We start from the raw sequence: 20,130 nt of genomic DNA on the forward strand, positions 1-20,130 counted from the left end.
CTGTCCAGTATTGGACTACAGTTTTTGCATTATCTCTTGCATTTCTTGTTGTGTCCCTAGTAATTCCTCAGTTGTAGAAGCTAATAGACACTAAGGAATATTTTGCTTTTATAACTTAAAGATGTTGCTAACTTGGGCTAAGTTCAGGTAGATTTAGATGATTTATTTATTTTTAATATGAGTGCAAAGAAGTAAGTCTTGTAGACCTACATAAAAGGAGACAGATTTGTGCTATAATGAAACCATTCATGGAAGCTATTCAAATTATATTATTTTTTGTTGCAGTATTGTCACTTTACTTTACTGTTGAGGTTGAATTATTAACATTAGCCTAAACACTTTGGAAGGGTAACAAATACTTAGAGACTGAAGAACATCCTACTAAAGAATGAATGGGCTAACTAAGAACTTAAAGAGGAAATTAAAAAGTATATAGAAGCCATGTACCCAAAACCTCTGGGACGCAGCAAAGGCCATCATAAGAGGAAAGTATATAGCAATCCAGGCCTTCCTAAAGAAGGAAGAAAGATCTCAGGTACACAACCTAACCATACGCCTTAAAGAGCTGGAAAAAGAAAGCAAATAACACCTCAAACCAGCAGACGACAGGAAGTAAGAAAGATTAGAGCAGAAATTAATGCTATCAAAACCAAAAAAACCAGAACAGATCAATGAAACCAGAAGCTGGTTCTTTGAAAGAATTAACAAAATTGATAAACCACTACCCAGTTTGATCAAAAAGAAAAAGGAAAGGACCCAAATATATAAAATCAAGAATGAAAGAGGAGAGATCACAACCAACCACAGCAGAAATAAAAATAATAATAAGAGAATATTATGAGCAATTATATGCCAATAAAATGGGCAATCTGGAAGAAATGGACAAATTCCTAGATACATATACACCACCCAAAATGAAACAGGAAGAAATAGAAAGTTTGAACAGATCCATAACCAGTAAGGAAATCAAATTAGTAATCAAAAATCTGCCAAAAAACAAGAGTCCAGGGCCAGATGGCTTTCCAGGGAAAGTCTACCAAACATTTAAGGAAGAGTTAACACCTATTCTCTTGAAGCTGTTCCAGAAAAATGGAAGGAAACCTTCCAAATTCTTTCTATGAAGGCAGCATTACCTTGATTCCAAAACCAGACAGAGACCCCACTAAAAAGGAGAACTACAGACCAATTTCCCTGATGAATATGGATGCAAAAATCCTCAACAAGATATTAGTCAACAGGATCCAACAATACATTAAAAAATTATTCACCACGACCAAGTGGGATTTATTTATACCTGGGACTCAGGGCTCGTTCAATACCTGCAAAACAATCAATGTAATTCATCACATCAATAAAAGAAAGGACAAGAACCATATGATCCTCTCAAGAGATGCAGAGAAAGCATTTGACAAAAGACAGCATCCTTTCTTGATAAAAACCCTCAAGAAAGTAGGGATAGAAGGAGCATACCTCGAGATCATAAAAGCCGTATATGGAACACCCAACACTAATATCATCCTCAATGGGGAAAAACTGAGAGCTTACCCCCTACGATCAGGAACAAGAAAAGGATGTCCACTTTCGCCACTGTTATTCAGCATAGTATTGGAAGTCTTAGCCTCTGCAGGTAGACAACACAAAGTAATAAAAGGCATCCAAATCAGCCAGGCAGAGGTCAAACTTTCACTCTTTGCAGCTGACATGATACTCTATTTGGAAAACCCAAAAGATTCCACCAAAAAACTGCTAGAACTGATTCATGAATTCAGCAAAGTTGCAGGATATAAAATCAATGCACAGAAATCAGTTGCATTCCCACACACCAACAATGAAGCAACAGAAAGAGAAATCAAAGAATTGATCCCATTTAAATTGCACCAAAAACCATAACATACCTGGGAATAAATCTAACCAAAGAGGTGAAAAATCTATACGCTGAAAACTATAGAAAGCTTATGAAAGAAATTGAAGAAGACACAGAAAAATGGAAAAAGATTCCATGCTCCTGGATAGGAAGAACAAATATTGTTAAAATGTCGATACTACCCGAAGCAATCTACATATTCAATACATTCCCTATCTAAATAACACCAGCATTCTTCACAGAGCTAGAAAAAATAATCCTAAAATTTGTTTGGAACCAGAAAAGATCCTGAATAGCCAAAGCAATCTTGAAAAAGAAAACCAAAGCAGGAGGCATCACAATCCCGGATGTCAAGCTATACTACAAAGCTGTAATCATCAACAAAGTATGGTACTGGCACAAGAACAGACAGTAGAGAACAGAATAGATCAATGGAACAGAATAGAGAACCCAGAAATGGACCCACAAACCTATAGCCATCTAATCTTTGAACAAAGCAGGGAAGACTATCCAATGGAATAAAGACAGTCTCTTCAGCAAGTGGTGCTGGGAAAACTGGACAGTGACATGCAGAAGAATCAATCTGGACCACTTTCTTACACCATACACAAAAATAAACTCAAACTGGATGAAAGACCTAAATGTAAGATAGGAAGCCATCAAAATCCTCTTGGAGAAAGCAGGAAAAAAACCTCTTTGATCTGGGCTGAAGCAACTTCTTACTCAACATGTCTCCAGAGGCAAGGGAAACAAAAGCAAAAATCAACTACTGGGACCTCATCAAAATAAAAAGCTTCTGCACAGTGAAGGAAACAATCAGCAAAATAAAAGGCAACCGACAGAATGGGAGAAGATGTTTGCAAACGACATATCAGAGAAAGGGTTAGTATCCAAAATCTATGAAGAACTTATCAAACTAAACACCCAAAAAACAAATAACCCAGTGAAGAAATGGGCAAAAGACATGAATGGACACTTCTCCAAAGAAGACATCCATATGGCCAACCTACACATGAAAAAATGCCCAACATCACCATCATCAGGGAAATACAAATCAAAACCACAATGAGATACCACCTCACACCTGTCAAAATGGCTAACCTTAAGAACTCAGGCAACAACAGATGTTAGCGAGGATGTGGAGAAAGAGGATCTCTTTTGCATTGTTAGTGGGAATACAAGCCGGCGCAGCCATTCTGGAGAACAGTGTGGAGGTTCCTCAAAAAACTAAAAATAGAACTACCTATGACCCAGCAGTTGCACTACTAGGCATTTTTCCAAGGGATGCAGGTGTGCTGTTTTGAAGGGACACATGCACCCCAATGTTTATAGCGGCACTATCAACAATAGCCAAAGTATGGAAAGAGCCCAAATGTCCATTGATGGATGAATGGATAAAGAAGATGTGGTATATATACACAATGGAGTATTACTCGGCAATCAAAAAGAATGAAATGTTGCCATTTGCAACTATGTGGATGGAACTGGAGGGTATTATGCTAAGCGAAATTAGAGAAAGACATATATGACTTTATTCATATAAGGACTTTAAGAGACAAAACAGATGAACATAAGGGAAGGGAAACAAAAATAATATAAAAACAGGGAGGGGGACAAAACATAAGACACTCATAATTATGGAGAACAAACAGAGGGTTACTGGAGGGGTTGTGGGAGGGGAGATGGCCTAAATGGGTAAGGGGCATTAAGGAATCTACTCCTGAAATCATTGTTCCACTATATTCTGACTAATTTGGGTGTGAATTTAAAAAATAAAATAAAAAAGATTAGCCTAAACATTTATGCAGGAGTAGGTGAGAAAATAGACATCAGTGAGTTTCTGAAATTCTTTGTCTTAAGTGGTTTTTTGCTAAAGAATTATCACGGTTAATGTGTCCATCCAGTCATTAGATATGGTCTAGCCCAAGTCATTGCCAAAGACCTATGTCAAGGAGTTTACTACCTGTGTTTCCACCCTACCCCCCATGAGTTTTGTGGTCTTGTGTTCCAGTCTTTCACCGTTTTTTGAGTTAATTTTTGTGTATGATGTAAGATAGTGGTTGTGGTTTTTCATGTAGCTCTACAGTTTTTCTAGCACTGTTTATAGAAGAGACTGTCCTTCCACAATGTACATTCTTGGCTCCTTTGTTGTAAGTTAATTGACCTTGTATGTGTGAGTTAATTCTGGACTCTCTACTGTGTTCCATTGATCTATGTGTTTGTTTTTATGCCAGTACTGTACTATTTTAATTTCTATAGCTTTGTAATATAGTTTGGAATCAGGCAGCATGATGCTTCCAGTTTTGTTCTTCTTTCAGAAGATTGCTTTGGCTGTACAGGTTTTTTCTGGTTTCATATAAATTTCAGAGTTATTTGTTCCATTTCTTTGAAAAATGCCATTGGAATATTGATAGGGATTTCATTGAATCTGTAGATTGCTTTTGATATTATGGACATTTTAACAATATTGATTCTTCCAATCCATGAGCACAGACTATCTTTCTATTTATTTGTGTCTTTGATTTTTTTCATTAATGTCTTGCAGTTTTCATATACAGATCTTTCATCTCCTTGGTTAAATGTATTACTAGGTGTTTATTCTTTTTGATGCAATTATAAATGGGATTGTTAATTTATAAATTTCTTAATTTTCTTTTTATAGTTTATTAGTGTGTAGAGATACAACAGATGTTTGTGTGTTGATTTTGTATCCTGTAGTATTCTTGTATTGAATTTGTTTATTGTCTTTTGATGGACTCTTCAGAGTTTTCTATATATAATATCATGTCTTCAGTGAATAGTGAAAGTTTTATTTCTTCCTTTTCCATTCAGATGCCTTTTATTTCTTTCATGCCTAGGACTTCCGACACTCTGTTAAATAAAAGTGGCAATAATGGGTCTCCTTTTCATGTTCCTGATGCTAGAGGAAAGGTTTTCAGCTTTTCATTGAGTATGGTATTAGCTCGAGGCTTGTGATATATGACGTGTATTATGTTGAGGCACATTCCCTCTATATCCTCTTTGTTGAGAGTTTTTATCATAAATGGATATTGAATTTTGTCAATGCTTTTTCTGGTGCATTTGGTGACTTTTAATATAGAGCCATGAAGCAGAGAAAGAATTATGGTCATTATTTGGGACATGGTCGTGAGGTTAATTGTAGAAATATTGAAAGAGATGGAAAACTTAGAAAAAGAACCAGTTTTATGAGAAAGAAAAGTTTAGTTTCAGCATGTTGAATTAAGATGACTGAGGTATATAGTTGGAAATAAATGTATGCAAAGGTCCTTTTTAAGCTGGAAAGACTCATACACGTCAGTTAATATAATTCAAGTAGAAATATTCAGAAGCATCTGGCTACATGATTTTTTAGATTACGGCTAGGAATAAGGCTGGCAATTGTTAGCATGGTTGTAGTAGCTAATAGAATTTTGAATTCTCAGAGTTCACAGTGAGTGGGAAGAACAAAGGTATATGAATAGTGTTTAGGGAATCTCTTAATTAGGCAAGAAGACGACTCTTGAAGAAACCCAAATAGTAGTTAGAAAAGTAAGGGAAGTCCAGTGGCAGTAGAGCCAAAGGAGTGGAGTGGATCATGATAAAGATCTGTGTGTCTACAAGACTGTTCTTCCACACGTCTGTGGGGGCCGGGGGGGGGGTCACCTGAGTATTGAGGAGGTGCCTCAAAATGCAGCCTTGCTATCTATTTCACCTCCCCATTTACCCCACAAAATGCAACCCTTCTTCTGTTGTATATCTAGTCTTCATAGATGGATTTACACCCAGCTTTCCCAGGCTAAAACTTAGAAATCTTCTTTGACTTCTCTCATTCTTTTTCTACACTTAATTGTCATGTTCGATTACACATTCTGTCCCTGTCATATTTATTTTGACCATTGTCATTATACTGTTTCTATGAATTCCAAACCCTACTACATACATAGGTTTTTTTTATGGTTGTTTTAAACCATATTTGTTGGAAATAATGTTAATGATATCATTTCTGCTGTGTTAGAAGTAAAACCATGGTCATCATGCACATAATAGTTCACTTATTCTGGGCAAGAGAACCCATAAAGATACATCGAGGTAAGATGACAGTATAACTTATCATCCAAACTGGGATATTCTGAGAATAAACATGGGTGCTATTAATAATTTGAAAGGACTTAAAATATTGAAAAAAAAGGGGTTCCTGGGTGGCTTAGTTAAGCACCCAACTTTGGGTCAGGTTATGATTTTACGGTTTGTGGTTCGAGTCCCGTGTCGGCTCGACAGCTGACAGCTCAGAACTGGGAGTCTGCTTCAGATTCTGTGTCTCTCTCTCTGCCCCTGTTCTGTTTATGCCCTATCTTGTTCTCTCAAAAATGAATAAACATTAGGTTGGCTATATGTCTCGGTTAAGTGTCTGACTTTGTCTCAAGTCACGATCTCCCAGTTTGTAAGTTCGGTTTGTGAATTTGAGCCCTGCATCGGGCTCAGTGCTGGCAGTTTGGAGCCTGGAGCCTGCTTCAGATCCTGTGTCTCCCTCTCTCTCTCTGCCCTCCCCTGCTCTCTCTCTCTCTCTCTCTCTGTCTCTCTCTCTCTCAAAAATGAATAAATGTTAAACACATTTTTAAAAATGAATAAACATTAAAAAATTAATTTACCAGGACAACAGGTATAAACAGAGACTGTCTTGTACAAAACCAGGATGTATAATCACCTACCTCAGTGGTTCTCAACCGGGAGAGATTTTGTCTTCCAAAGGACGTTTTTAGTTGTCATAGTGAAGGAAGAAGAGGGGTGCCTGGGTAGCTCAGTCAGTTAAGCATCAGGGTTTGTAGGTTTGGGCCCCTAGTTCAGCCCTGTGCTGACAGCTAGAGCCTGCTTTGGATTCTGTATCTCCCTCTCTTTGCTCCTCCCCTGCTCATGCTCTGTCTCTCCCTCTCTTTCAAAAATAAATAAACACTAATTTTTTTTTAAAGTGGGGAAAGGAGAGTTATTACTGGTATTTAGTAGGTGCAGTCCAGGGAAGCTGCTAAACATCCTGCAATGCATGGGATAGCCCCCACAACAGAATTATTTGGCTTTTCTTCATTTAATTAATTTAGTGGGTGTTTGTTTAGCTTCCCTCCCTCTCTTTGCCACTTACTGTGCTAGGTTCTGGGGATGCATTTATGAGCAAAGCGATCATGGTCACTGAATTCATGGAACTTGTAGTTGGGGAGACCAAGATTAAATTTATAATTACAGAAATAAATATATTATTTCAACAGCAAAAAACTCTATGAAGGAATAGATAGTGCTTGGTACTTTTGGAGCATATAACAAGAGGCCTGACCTAGAATATGAGGTCAGGGGAAAATTTTCTGACATTTGGGTTGAAATCTGGAGAATGAGTAGGCTTGAACTGGACAAAGATACTTCATAAGGAGAGGGGAGGAAGCATGTACCAGGTACCAAAAGGGCATGGAGAATGACAATCCCGAAGAAATGGAATAAGGCCTGTGTGGTGGAAGGTTGGGGTGTGTGTGTGTGTGTGTGTGTGTGTGTGTGTGTGTGTGTGTGTGAGGTTGGAATGGGGGATGGGAAAGTGGATGGGGGAAGGAGCTGACTGGAGAGGCCAGTGAAGTGAGCTGGGGTCAGATCATAGCTTTGTTCATAGGATTTGAATTTTAATTGGGAAGCAAGGCATAGGAGGTTTCTAAGCCAAGGAATGTAGTGATCAGATTTGCATTTTATTTTATTTTCCATTTATTTATTTAGTAAAAACATTTTTATGTTTACTTATTTTTGAGAGAGAGAGAGGGAGAGGGAGAGCACGCATGCGAGCGAGCATGAGTCAGGGAGGGGCAGAGAGAGAGGGAGACACAGGATCTAAAGCAGGTTCCAGGCTCTGAGCTGTCAGCACAGAGCTGGAAGTGGGATTCAAACCCACAAACCGTGAGATCATGACCTGAGCCAAAGTCAGACGCTTAACCAACTGAGACACCCAGGCGTCCCTATTTTATTTATGTGAGAAGCAAAGGGGCAGAGAGAGAGGGAGATGGAGAATCCCAAGCTGACTCTTTGCTGTCAGTGCAGAGCCTGATTTGGTGCTTGAACTCAGGAACCAAACTGGAACCTTGACATCTTGACCTGAGCCAAAACTAAGAGTTGGATGCTTAATCAAAGCTCCTAGATTTGTATTTTACTGGAGATTCCATTTCGAAAATGCCCTCTAATTGTGTTACTGCCTTACTAAGAGACAGTGCTCACAGCATTCAGGAACTATCCTGGTCTGGCCCATTTGCATTTGTAGTCTTCCCTTTGCTCTGCACAAGTTTCCTTACACACATACCCTGCTAACTGCATGAGCTATTAGAAAGCTGGTATATTTGTCTCCTCAAAAACAAAAACCAAGTATTTGTATTTTAACATTTTAGTGGCTTAAAAACAGTGACCATTATTCCTGCGCCCCCCCCCCGCCCGCCCATGACATTCATCTATTCAATAGAATGTTAATTTAAATAGTAAGAAATATACTTTCCCCCATGGGGCATATTAAAGCTATTTTAATTGTGAAAGAAGAGTAATGTGGCCTAGAAACATTTGCATTTTTTCTGAATTAACTCTTAGGCAAAAAGTTTCTTGCCATGCTTTACCTATACTGCACTTGCGATGACATGATTGTGTACCTCTAAACCTCTGCTAATGCTGCTTCTCTATCCAAAATACCTTTATTCTGTCCATCCCTTTTTGTTTGAAAAAAAATTTTTTTTAATGTTTATTCACTTTTGAGAGAGAGACAAGTGGGCAAGGGACAGAGAGAGAGAGGGAGACACAGAATCTTAAGTAGGCTCCAGGCTCTGAGCTGTCAGCACAGAGCCTGATGCGGGTCTCAAACGCATGAGCAGTGAGATCTTGACCCGAACCGAAGTCAGACACTCAGCCAACTGAGTGACCCAGGCACCCTTGTCCATCTCTTTTTGTTTAAATTCTGTTTGTTTTTCAAATTCTCCATGAAGCATTTTAGTTTCACAAGATTAACTTAGTATTTTGTGTTCAGTGACTGGACATGAGCCACACCTCTGTAAACTTTTATGATGCATAATACAGTGTTACTTTAAAAATATTATTTTTGACATAGTATCAATAGCTGCACAATGAATGCCTATTGAGTGAGTGAATGGGAGGGACACGATCAGTTCTGTCAGAAATCACATGGAAATTGAGGGAGACTGAGAAAATTTGTTGTTTTTCCTCCGTTGGAATCTTTCAGTGGCTTTCCATTACTTGTGAGGTAAGACCTACAATTCTGTGTAAGACATTCAAAGCTACCTTTAATTTTTATCATCATTTTTCTTTCTTTCTTCTTCTTCTTCTTCTTCTTCTTTTTTTTGGTAAACACTTGATTTCTTTTTTTAAGTTTTATTTATTTATTTATTTGAGACAGAGAGCAAGCGAGTGAGTGCAGGGGAAGGGGAGAGGGAGAGGGAGAGAGAGAATCCCAAGATGACCCAGCACTCTGAGCATAGAGCCTGACCTGGGGCTTGATCCAACAAACCATGCGATCATGAGCTGAGCCAAAATCAAGAGTCAGTGGCTTAACAAACTGAGCCACCCAGGTGCCCCTATCATCTACCTTCCTATCTGAATTCTTTTAGGGAGAAATAGACTTTCTGGCTGATAGAAACAGGGGCATTTTTATACTTATGCTCATGCTATTCCACTTTTCTTGAATGACCTCCCTGGTCTTAACACCTATGAAGATCATGCCCTTCCTTTTAGGTCCAATTGGAGTCTTAACTTTACTTGCATTGTTTTTCCCCATAGCAATTGTCATCTTTGAACACACTCTCTTTCTTTCTTTCTTTCTTTCTTTCTTTCTTTCTTTCTTTCTTTCTTTCTTTCTTTCTTTCGTTCATTCTATTTCTCTTTACTAGAATGTGAGCTCCTAGAAGATAGGGATTTTTGTGTGACTTCTTCACTGATTGTCACTCTGAGAACTGTGCCTGGCATAACTTTGATACCAAATAGATACACATATTTTTTTTTAATTAAAAAAAATTTTTTTTTAATTCTAGAGAGACAACATGAGTGGGGAAGAGGGGCTGAGGAGAGAGAGAGAATCCCAAGCAGGCTTCATGCTCAGTGTGGAGACTGACATGGGCTCCATCCCATGACCCTGGGATCATGTTTCCATGAGCTGAAATCAAGAGCCGGCCACTCAACCAACTGAGCCACCCAGACACCCCATGATAGTCAATAGATATTGAATGAGTGATTCTAGTCTTACTAAAACACTTTTCCTGAATGTCTGGTATTTTGTGCTGTGTGTATGTCTCTTTCATCGAGAGCATTTGGCTGTAATGCTCTGCTCCTTTTCTTATCCAGTTCCTGCTTGTGTTATTTCCTCTAGGAAACATTCTCTCACTATCTGATTTGATGTTTCTCATTTATTTCTTTTTTGTTTTTAAATTTGTAAAAGTGTATTTATTTATTTATTTAGAGCAAGTGGGGGAGGGGCAGAGAGAGAGGGAGAAGGAGAGAGGATCCCAAACAGACTCCTTGCTGTCAGCAGAGAGCCCTGAGACCATGACCTAAGCCGATGTCAGACACTTAACTGATTGAGCCACCCAGGTGCCCCTTGGTTGTTTCTATTGGCTCCCTTGCTTACATCCATTATCCATCAGAGTGTGCCTTGTACATTCTTGCTTGATTTACGTGTCTGTATTGCCCACTGTACTCTAAGGTCTTTGAGGGGAGTGACCAATGTAAACTGCTTATCTTTAACATTTAGAATGGTGCTTGAATATAGTAGGTGCTAAATAAATACATATTTTTTTCAGTAATGAAAGAAGTTAGAGTTGAGTCAAATCCTTATAAACATAATTTGCTTCCCCAGTGCAAAATAGGCACTTCTAAGGAGTTACGTCTTTTTTTTTTTTTTTTTTTCCGGTTAGCAATTTACTTGTTTAGTCTGTGAACATAATTAGATTCAGTATATAGTCTTGTGTTGACTTTCTAGTAACTCTAATAAGAATTTGAAAGAAGTTTTGAAAGAACAGGCTAATCTCTTGAGTTCTTGATGCTTTGAAATTACTACAGGAGATATTTTGTTCTGTCTCCCCAGTGAAACCTCTGTAATTTCTGCAATTTGCTGTGACAACTTATTTTTGCAGAGTTTTTGCTACTTTGATATCTTTGGAAGCTGGCCTTGGCTCCCACATTTTACTTGTTCTTCTCTTAGACACTCTAATTACCATGTCTCTCCCATTAAATAATTGAGCTGTTGATTATTATAAAGCTAATTATAGATAGCAATAACTGAAAACCATTTACATAAACCTCAAATTGCCCCTTAGAAATTGTTTTAAATTTTTCATTCTTGGGAAGTCAACATGGAATGGTGGGTAAAAAAATACCTCATTGTGAGTCGGGAAATTTATATTCTACATTTGATTCTTCTGGGACCTAAATTTTCATATGCAGTATGAGCTAAGTATATCAAAGTATATTGGTATGAATCTTTGCCTTAGGGGTATCTGGCTGGCTTACTTGGTAGAGCATGTGACTCTTGACCTCTAGGTTATGAGTTTGAGCCCCATGTTGGGTGTAGACATTACTTAAAAATAAAATCTTTAAAAACAAAAAACAAACAAACAAAAACAACTGGCAGGTATGAAGCTTTGCCTGAGAGACAGTCATGCAGGAAAGGACAGACAAGGCATAATTATTTTTAAAAACTGCAAAATTAACTCCTCAGCACATATGTGCTAAAAATACACAGGTGGTTTGTTTAGTGTCTGACTTAATTCCTGTATGGGCTTAATACACTGGAAAATCATGGCATAGAATCATGTCTTTTTTCATGTGTCAAGGAAGGACTCCAATATCTAGTTTTACTTATGGAAAAATTTATTGTGTTAAACTTGTTGTTTAGAAAACTTTCTTCTTTTCCATGGGAGAGAATATGTTTGCATACTAGCTTTCTTGGCGTGTCCACACGGAGGGCTCAGTGTCAGGTGGCAGCTACCACCTGCATACTGTATGTTCCCACTACTTTTGGCATTGCTTTATTATTTGATAATTAGAAGGAATATGGAAGGGATATTAGAAAACCATAATAAAATTGGAAATAAAAAGCTGGATATATTCTATTATTTGACAGAGAGGGAGAGAGAGAGAGACATAGAATCCGAAACAGGCTCCAGGCTCTGAGCTGTGGGTACAGAGCCAGACATGAGGCTTGAGCTCAGACAGTGAGATCATGACCTGAGCCGAAGTCAGACACGTAACCGAATGAGCCACCCAGGCGCCCCTCAAGAGTTTCTTTTCGTAACTGACTGAGCCACCCAGGCGTCCTCAGCTTGTTCGTTTCTTAAAAAAAAAAAAAAAAAAAAAAAAAAGCTGAGGGATTTTATAGGTCGTTTTGGTGAGAATCAACCTTTCTGTTTTTAAGCTATATTAAGTCTTTTAAGATATATCTTTTTAAAGCATATTTTTTGCTCAAAATGCCTTCACTTGTTCCACATTCAGGCTTCGTGTTCTTTCTCATATGTAGTCTGAACTTTTCTCCTTTCGTGTTGTTATTCCCTCATGTCCTTCATACTGGATATTCTTTATACCTACTCTCTAAGTTTAATAGGTTCAAATATTACAAGTGTTTATGTTTTAATGTCATAAATTACAAATTAGCTGCAAGAAGTTTTTTTTTTTTTTTTAATTGTGGTATAGTTGATACACAGTGTTAACATTAGTTTCAGGTATACCAGTAAGAAGGTTTTAAAAAATAAATTTTCATGAGATGAATCACTTAAAATTTATATAATTTTGTAATTGGAGCACCAAAAAAGTCAGCAAAACAAAACCCACCAAATGAAAAAGAAAAAAAACAAACCATAATAATAATCATAATAAAATAGGACTTTACTTTTAAATAGAAAGGTGAGGGTAGCTTGAAGGAAGTGTTGAGGAGACCAGAGCAAAGTGCAGACTGATCTTCAGAACCATAGGAAACACTGTCAGTGCAGGACATGTGTACAAACTGGGCTGTGAAGGACAGCAGAAGAATGTCGCATTGTGTGCCGACACGTACTCTGCTTTCTTGTGACTGCGTGGAGGTTCAGAGCACTCAGGTAGCAACAAAAATTGAGTATGAACCAACCTCAGGGTTCTATTGATATCACTTCCTTGCTTCCAAATCACAATATGAATTAATTCAGGTTTCAGAAAACAATCACTGAAGAATAAGCTATATTCCAGGGCCTCCTGGGTGGCTCAGTTGTTTAAGTGTCCAACTCTTGATTTCGGCTCAGTCATGATCTTGGCTCAGGTCATGATCTCACAGTCTATGATTTCAAGCCCTTGTCAGGCTCAGAGCTGCTCTTGCAGAGCCTGCTTGTGATTCTCTCTCCCTGTCTCTCTAGCCCTCCCTCGCTTTTGCATGCACTCTCTCTCTCAAAATAAATAAATAAACTTAAAAAAAAAAAAGCTATTCCAGTGTTCCAGATTCAGTTTCATTTTCCATCAATGAATTTCCCTGATCCTCCTGGCTAGAAATGACATTGCTACTTTTGAATACCAAAGTACTTTATAATTGTCTTATGACACTTATGTCTTCCATGTCATATTATTCTTATCAGGGAGCATGTTTTATTCCTTTATAGGCTTGCAATTTTTTTGAGCTAATTTCTGGTTTCAATTAATTTGTGCATGCTCTGTAGCACCTCAGATGGTATCCTGCATATAGTAGGTGTTTGAAGATGTTTAATGAATGAATGTCTAGTAAATGAAATACAGTAGAGAAATGAGAGGTAAATAAGAAAGAAAGTAGAACAAAATTGTGCGCTCTCTGCTTTTGTTTTCTGTTTCATTGTTAGTTTGGTAGAGGCACTAAAGAATCTAAAGCTGGTTTAATCATAAGAGTAATTATAATTTGAGGTATCTCAAATTTCTTTTTTGTTTAAGACATCCTTGTGTTCACAAAACTAATGAGAGAGCCACATCCCTGTTAGATTCTGTAGATATTCATTCATCTACTTTAAAACTCAGATAATTTTAACAATTGGTAACTTTCATCAAGAGATTTTAAATTTTTTCTGAATGTACAAAGTCAGAACCTGCTGACAATAACAACTTCTAAATGGTATCAAATGTGCTCTTGCTATAGAATTCAACCAGGTGTGTCAGCTAATTCCATTTCAACATGAGGAAATAACTATAATCATTTCATATTTAACTTTGTAGATTAAAGGCAAATATCAGTTACATGACATTTTGTGTAGAATTGGCCTCTTTTCCTTTTATATTTTCCTTATTTTATTTTATTATTATTATCATTATTATTATTTTTGAGAGAGAGAGTGCTTGTGTGTGTGCATGTGTACAAATGGGGAAGGGGCAGAGGGGAGGAAGAGAAAGAAGGTCCCAAGCAGTCTCCACACCCAGCACAGAGCCGGACTTGGGGCTTGATCTCACAATCTGAGCTGAGATTAAGTCAGATGCTTAACTGTTTAAGCCACCCAGGCATCCCTATTTTTCATATTTGATTCTTTAACACTTAGGTATTATGCTTAGAAAAATAATGAAATGAACCCCCTTCTGTAGTTTCTGTATTTAAAACACAATTCTGTTAAATACATTTAGCATTTTATATGTGCTGAATGCATAGTCTACTCTAAAAAAAATCATTTGTATGAAGCATCATTTACTATCTATTGTGGGCCACTATATGATAGTGCATTGCTTCTGATTTGAAGTGAGACAGCCTGCAGCTTTCTGCTCCTCTGCTTCTCTGCTTCTTATCTCCAGGTAACCATGGTCTATTATTTTCTCTTCTCAGGGTTTCATTCTTTTTTTTTTTTTTTTTTTTTTTGGTAAAGTAGAGGCAGTGTTTTTTCCTCATAAGATTATTGGGGGGATTAACTGAAATGATGTGGTCATATCTCCTAAATATGTTTTGATCTATCCTCTTCTCTCCATTTCCATCATTTTTTCGTGGGCCACCACTTTCCTCACCTAGACTTAATATATTAACTCCACTCAGAGTGGTTTCTCCGCATTGCAGCCAGAAGAGATCTTTGTCAAAGATGAATCACTCCTCACTCCTATACTTAAAAACCTTTTGTGATTTGCCATTGCTTGAGGATAAAATGCACAATTTTTAACAAAGTTTACAAGAGACTCTATGATTTAACTCTGTGTAATTTCTTGGCCCCGTCTTTACCTAATCTTCCTCTGAACTTTCTTTGTTCCAGCCACTGTGGACTTCTTTATTTCACTGAATGTTTAATACATCTCCTTGTCTTGGAAATATGTAAGCTTGAGGGAGGGACAGGTTTGAGTTGGAGGGGAGGAGTCAAAATCAGGAACTCAGTTGTAGCTATGTTCAACTTCAGCTGTTGGCTGGCCTTCCAAGTGGAGATGTCACGTAGGCTGCTGGATGTATACAGCTAGACTTAGAGACAGTTCTGTCTGGAGATATAAATATGGGAGCTGGCACAAAAAGGGTATTTAAAGTAGTAAGACTGAGTGAGTTCACCAAAGCCAGAGTCTGCCCTTTTTGGTTTGTTTTTTTCCATGTCCCAGGATCTACTTGTAGGTCAGGATTCAGCTTCTGTGCCTTCTACCTTTGTTTTGCTTCCAACTGTGCCATAGCACCTGCAATGTTATATCGCAGTTGACCAAATCGATCTCTCTCCATATATCTCTATATAGATATCTATTTATATATATATAGCTATTTAATGGCTTCTCGATTTTCCATTATATATACACTATGCTTTAAAAAATATTTCCTCTCTTGCCTACCATTTGGGTTGTTTCTAAATTTCCTTAATAATTGTGGAAGTCGATTACTGTGTAAAAGGCAATCAACATTTTTAAGGCTTTTGATTTTCTAAAATGAACACTAACAGCATATTTAACAAATTTACATTTACATTGGGAGTGTATGAGAGTTTTTATCTTCGTGTACCTTTTGTAACAGCAAGACTGATTATTAAACACAATGTTTTCTAGTTTAAGGTATTCAACAATCAAATACAGCTTTTTAAAAATAATTTTAAAAATATGTATTTCTAGGGGCGCCTGGGTGGCGCAGTCGGTTAAGTGTCCGACTTCAGCCAGGTCACGATCTCGCGGTCCGTGAGTTCGAGCCCCGCGTCGGGCTCTGGGCTGATGGCTCAGAGCCTGGAGCCTGTTTCCGATTCTGTGTCTCCCTCTCTCTCTGCCCCTCCCCCGTTCATGCTCTGTCTCTCTCTGTCCCAAAAATAAATAAACGTTGAAAAAAAAATTAAAAAAAATATGTATTTCTTTAATTTTGAAATTTTTTCATGTATTGACTTATTTTTGTTAAAATTTTTTTTTATTTTTTTATTAAAAAAGATTTAATGTTCATTTATTTTTGAGAGAGAGACAGAGCATGGGGAGGGGGGCGTGGGGATTGCAGAGAGAGGGAGACCCAGAATCTGAAGCACGCTTCAGGCTCTGAGCTGTCAGCACAGAGCCCACTGTGGGGCTGGAACCCACGAACTGCAAGATCATGACCTGAGCTGAAGCCGGACACTTAAGGGACTGCGCCACCCAGGCACCCCTGACTTATTTTTAATTATGAATTGTACATTTCCTTTTACCTTTTCCTTTTGGAACATAATCTCATTTTCATTGATTTGTAAGATTTTTTTTGTGAGTTCTTTAGATATTAGATGAAACATATAAGATGGTTTTTATAGGTTAAAAATGAATATTCACAATGTCATATGTTTCAACTTAAATTATGTAGTTTTCATTGGTTGCCAATGATTTCCCAGTTTGTTTGTCTTTTGTTCTTTTTCACTATATTTTTTAAAGCATATAACACGTTAAAAATTTTTTTTGTTGTTTAATTTAGTGATCCTTTCCTTTGTAGTTTTCCTCCATTGCTTTCTTACAGTAAAAGGTCTTTCCATCCCAAGGGCAGATAAATATTTTTGTAGTTTCATATTTTAAAATTTAACTTTTAAAATCCATCTGGAATTTTGGTCAAATGTATTGTTAAGGCAGGGATCTGTTTAGTGAGTGATGAAACAATTACTTTCAGATTCCTGAGCAAACTCTGTTGTTTATTTTCATGCCCCATTGCTAAATACACAAAATTATTATGTGTCCTAGGAATATAACATCTTTGACCTTGGTTTTTCATAAAATACATTATTTTGGTGCCTTGGGTTAGCTGATGTGCTTCAAGGACCAGTAATGTGGGGACCTTAGTTTTGGCGATGTTAACTCTTAAGATATAAGTAGTAGTGTACTCATTACTTGATTTACTTGATGACTTCCTCCAGCATAATATTCCATCATCCACAGAACCTTACATATTAACTCAAATGGATAATATTGTTAAACAAAATGTTCTTTAAGTAGAGAGATTGTTAAAAAATCTTGATTGTGTTTTTCTTTTTTCTCTTTATACTTAAATTTGGCTTAGTTTTAGGAATGATACATATATTTTCAAATTTGTTCCTTGATTTAAGATACCAAGTGATGACATTACTTATTTATTAAGTAGTGCTATAGGCCAGAGTCAAAGTGCTTGTTCCATCATAAGTGTTTTAGACAGAAATTCCACTCATTTATTTTAGAATTTTTAGAGGTTATTCTAGTTCCTGTGGAATAAACTATGCAGTGTTAAATGAATTCATCTGAAGTCTAAATTTCTGTTATTTTATCTAAATTATATGTGGTGAGTCAGATGCGGTTGAAGAAAAAATAAATTCCTTTAAATTTTATAATTTATTGTTAAGACATTCTGGTGACCTTTGTTAAATTCTTCCCATGAGGGAAAGACCAAGCCTGGCTCCTCCCTTTTATATTTGGGCAGGTTGAGTGGTAGTAATATATATATTTTTTAGAGTCTGAAGAAAGAAATGTATGCACTACTATTCAAACTCTTTTTCTATCTGGACTCAGAAACTTAATAGGTTTAGATGCATTTTTAGATAAATCTCTTGTGTCAAAATTGTTGATACTTGCTGTGTAAAACAATGGAACAAAATTGATTTAATAATAAGCTATTCAACTTAAAGACCAAATAAATTTGGATACTGAGGGATACTTGTATTGGGTCATACTAGGTTTCATATATTATGGACCACTCAAAGGGTGAAGATAAAATGGAAATACTCTTTTGTATTAAGAAAACTGATGATCTCATTCTCTGAGAAGCCAGCCAAAGATCTTGTCTTTAGTGTTCTAGAGTTTCCTGAAGACTCCTTGAGTTTCCAGACCTCAGTGGGGTTGGAGAATGGGGAATAGACCACAGTCATAACTCAGAAGGGACAGAGGGTTGCCCTGTTGAAATGGGCTTCTCAGAACTTGAAGGTAGGATTTCTGTGGCCACTAGGTGGCTTCAGCTGCCTGCAAAGAAAGAGTACAGCTCAGAGGTACTATGGGGTTGCTTTTCACACTATATTTTGGGAAAATAATTTTATGTTGGGAGTGCTTATTTTCTGAGCTAGATTGACAGAACCAGTTCATAAGACTTAAAGATTTTTGAGGATCATATAGTCTCACTTTCTCATTTTAGAGATAACATTTAGGAAGACTTCTCTAAGTTGACTCTGCTATATAGGGGCTGAGCCAGAATTAGAACCCTAACCCTAAGGTCCCTGACTCTTAGTCTAATATTTTAGCTGTTGAGTCTGTGATACCAGTTTATTTTTTGTTTCTCTGAAGTCATACCAGAGGACTGTGTGGCACTGACCATGCCTAAATTAAATCCTGGAGAAAGTATATACATAGGAATGTTGTATCTATAGGGGAGGTAGATGGGGAGGTGGGTAAAATAGGTGATGGGGATTAAGGAGTGCACTTGCTTAGATGAGTGCCAGGTATTGTATGGAAGTGTTGAATCACTATACTATACACCTGAAAGTAATATTACACTGTATATTAACTTACTGGAATTTAAACAAAAACTTAAAAAAAATGTTAGTTCTAAGCAGAAATAACCTAAAGAAATAGAGGTAAAATTGAGGCACTTTTTGACTTCTGTGTCAAATATAAGAACTGGATATACATACATAGTATTTAAACTTTTCAAAAAAAATAATAAAAAGAATGTTGTGTTGAAGACAGGTGGTAAAGTGGATGTTGGTGACTTTATAGGAAAGACAATATCTACTTTAAACCAAGTTAAGCCTTTAGAGTAATGAGCTGACCCCTTGCCATGATCCAAAATTGAGGAGTTTTAAGATTTCATACTTATTCTGAGTAAGGCTTAGACTTGTATAAGTCATCCTTTTTTTTCAGATGAATTTGCAACATTTTTTTCAAGTTATTTTTCTCTCAAATTTTCTGTTAATTTTGATTAATATTTAATCTTTAGAACAGGGTTAGAAATCTTTTTTTAAAATTAATTTATTTTTTTAATTATTTTTAACATTTATTTACTTTTGAGACAGAGAGAGACAGACCATGAATGAGGGATGGTCAAAGAGAGAGAGAGACACAGAATCTGAAACAGGCTCCAGGCTCTGAGCTGTCAGCACAGAGCCCGACGCGGGGCTCAAACTCACATACTGTGAGATCATGACCTGAGCTGAAGTCGGTTGCTTAACCGACTGAGCCACCCAGGCGCCCCAGAAATCTTTTTTTTTTTTAAATCAAAGACCATTAGAAAACAAAAGAAAATCAGACAAATTCCTTATGTATCACCTCAAAATGACTTATGACAATGTTGACTTCTTTTTTCTTCTGAGTAGGCTAGGGAAGAAGCAAATAGTGTTCATTTCAATGAAATTCTTTTAATAGCAAGTTCAGGAAAACTTAGAACTTTTAAAAATAGTATCCTAGCTTTATGTATAATTTATATATTTGGGCTAGTTTCTAGAGTAAAAAAAGAAGGGCCCCTGGGTGGCTTAGTCTCTTGGGTGACTGACTCCTGGTTTCGGCTCAGATCATGATCTCATGGGTTCCTGAGATAGAGCTCCTGTGCTGTCAGCATAGAGCCTGCTTGGGAATCTCTCCCCCCCCCCTCCCCCCCACAAACCCTCTCTGTCTCTCTCTCCTCTCTCTCTCTCTCTCTCTCTCTCTCTCTCAAACTAAATATTTAAAAAAAATTTTTTTTAACATTTTATTTATTTTTGAGACAGGGAGAGACAGAGCATGAACGGGGGAGGGGCAGAGAGAGAGGGAGACACAGAATCGGAAACAGGCTCCAGGCTCTGAGCCATCAGCCCAGAGCCCGACGTGGGGCTCGAACTCACGAACCATGAGATCGTGACCTGAGCCGAAGTCGGACGCTTAACCGACTGAGCCAC

At 37.3% G+C, this 20,130-nt stretch overlaps 1 protein-coding gene across 7 annotated transcripts in view; it reads left to right on the plus strand.

Moving 5' to 3' along the window:
- BBS9 (Bardet-Biedl syndrome 9) overlaps window positions 1-20,130 on the plus strand; it is a 448,656-nt gene that overhangs the window by 160,959 nt on the left and 267,567 nt on the right. The gene's annotated exons all lie outside the window — the stretch shown is intronic.

Source organism: Prionailurus bengalensis, chromosome A2 (assembly GCF_016509475.1).
Source record: "Prionailurus bengalensis isolate Pbe53 chromosome A2, Fcat_Pben_1.1_paternal_pri, whole genome shotgun sequence".
Taxonomy (NCBI): domain Eukaryota; kingdom Metazoa; phylum Chordata; class Mammalia; order Carnivora; family Felidae; genus Prionailurus; species Prionailurus bengalensis.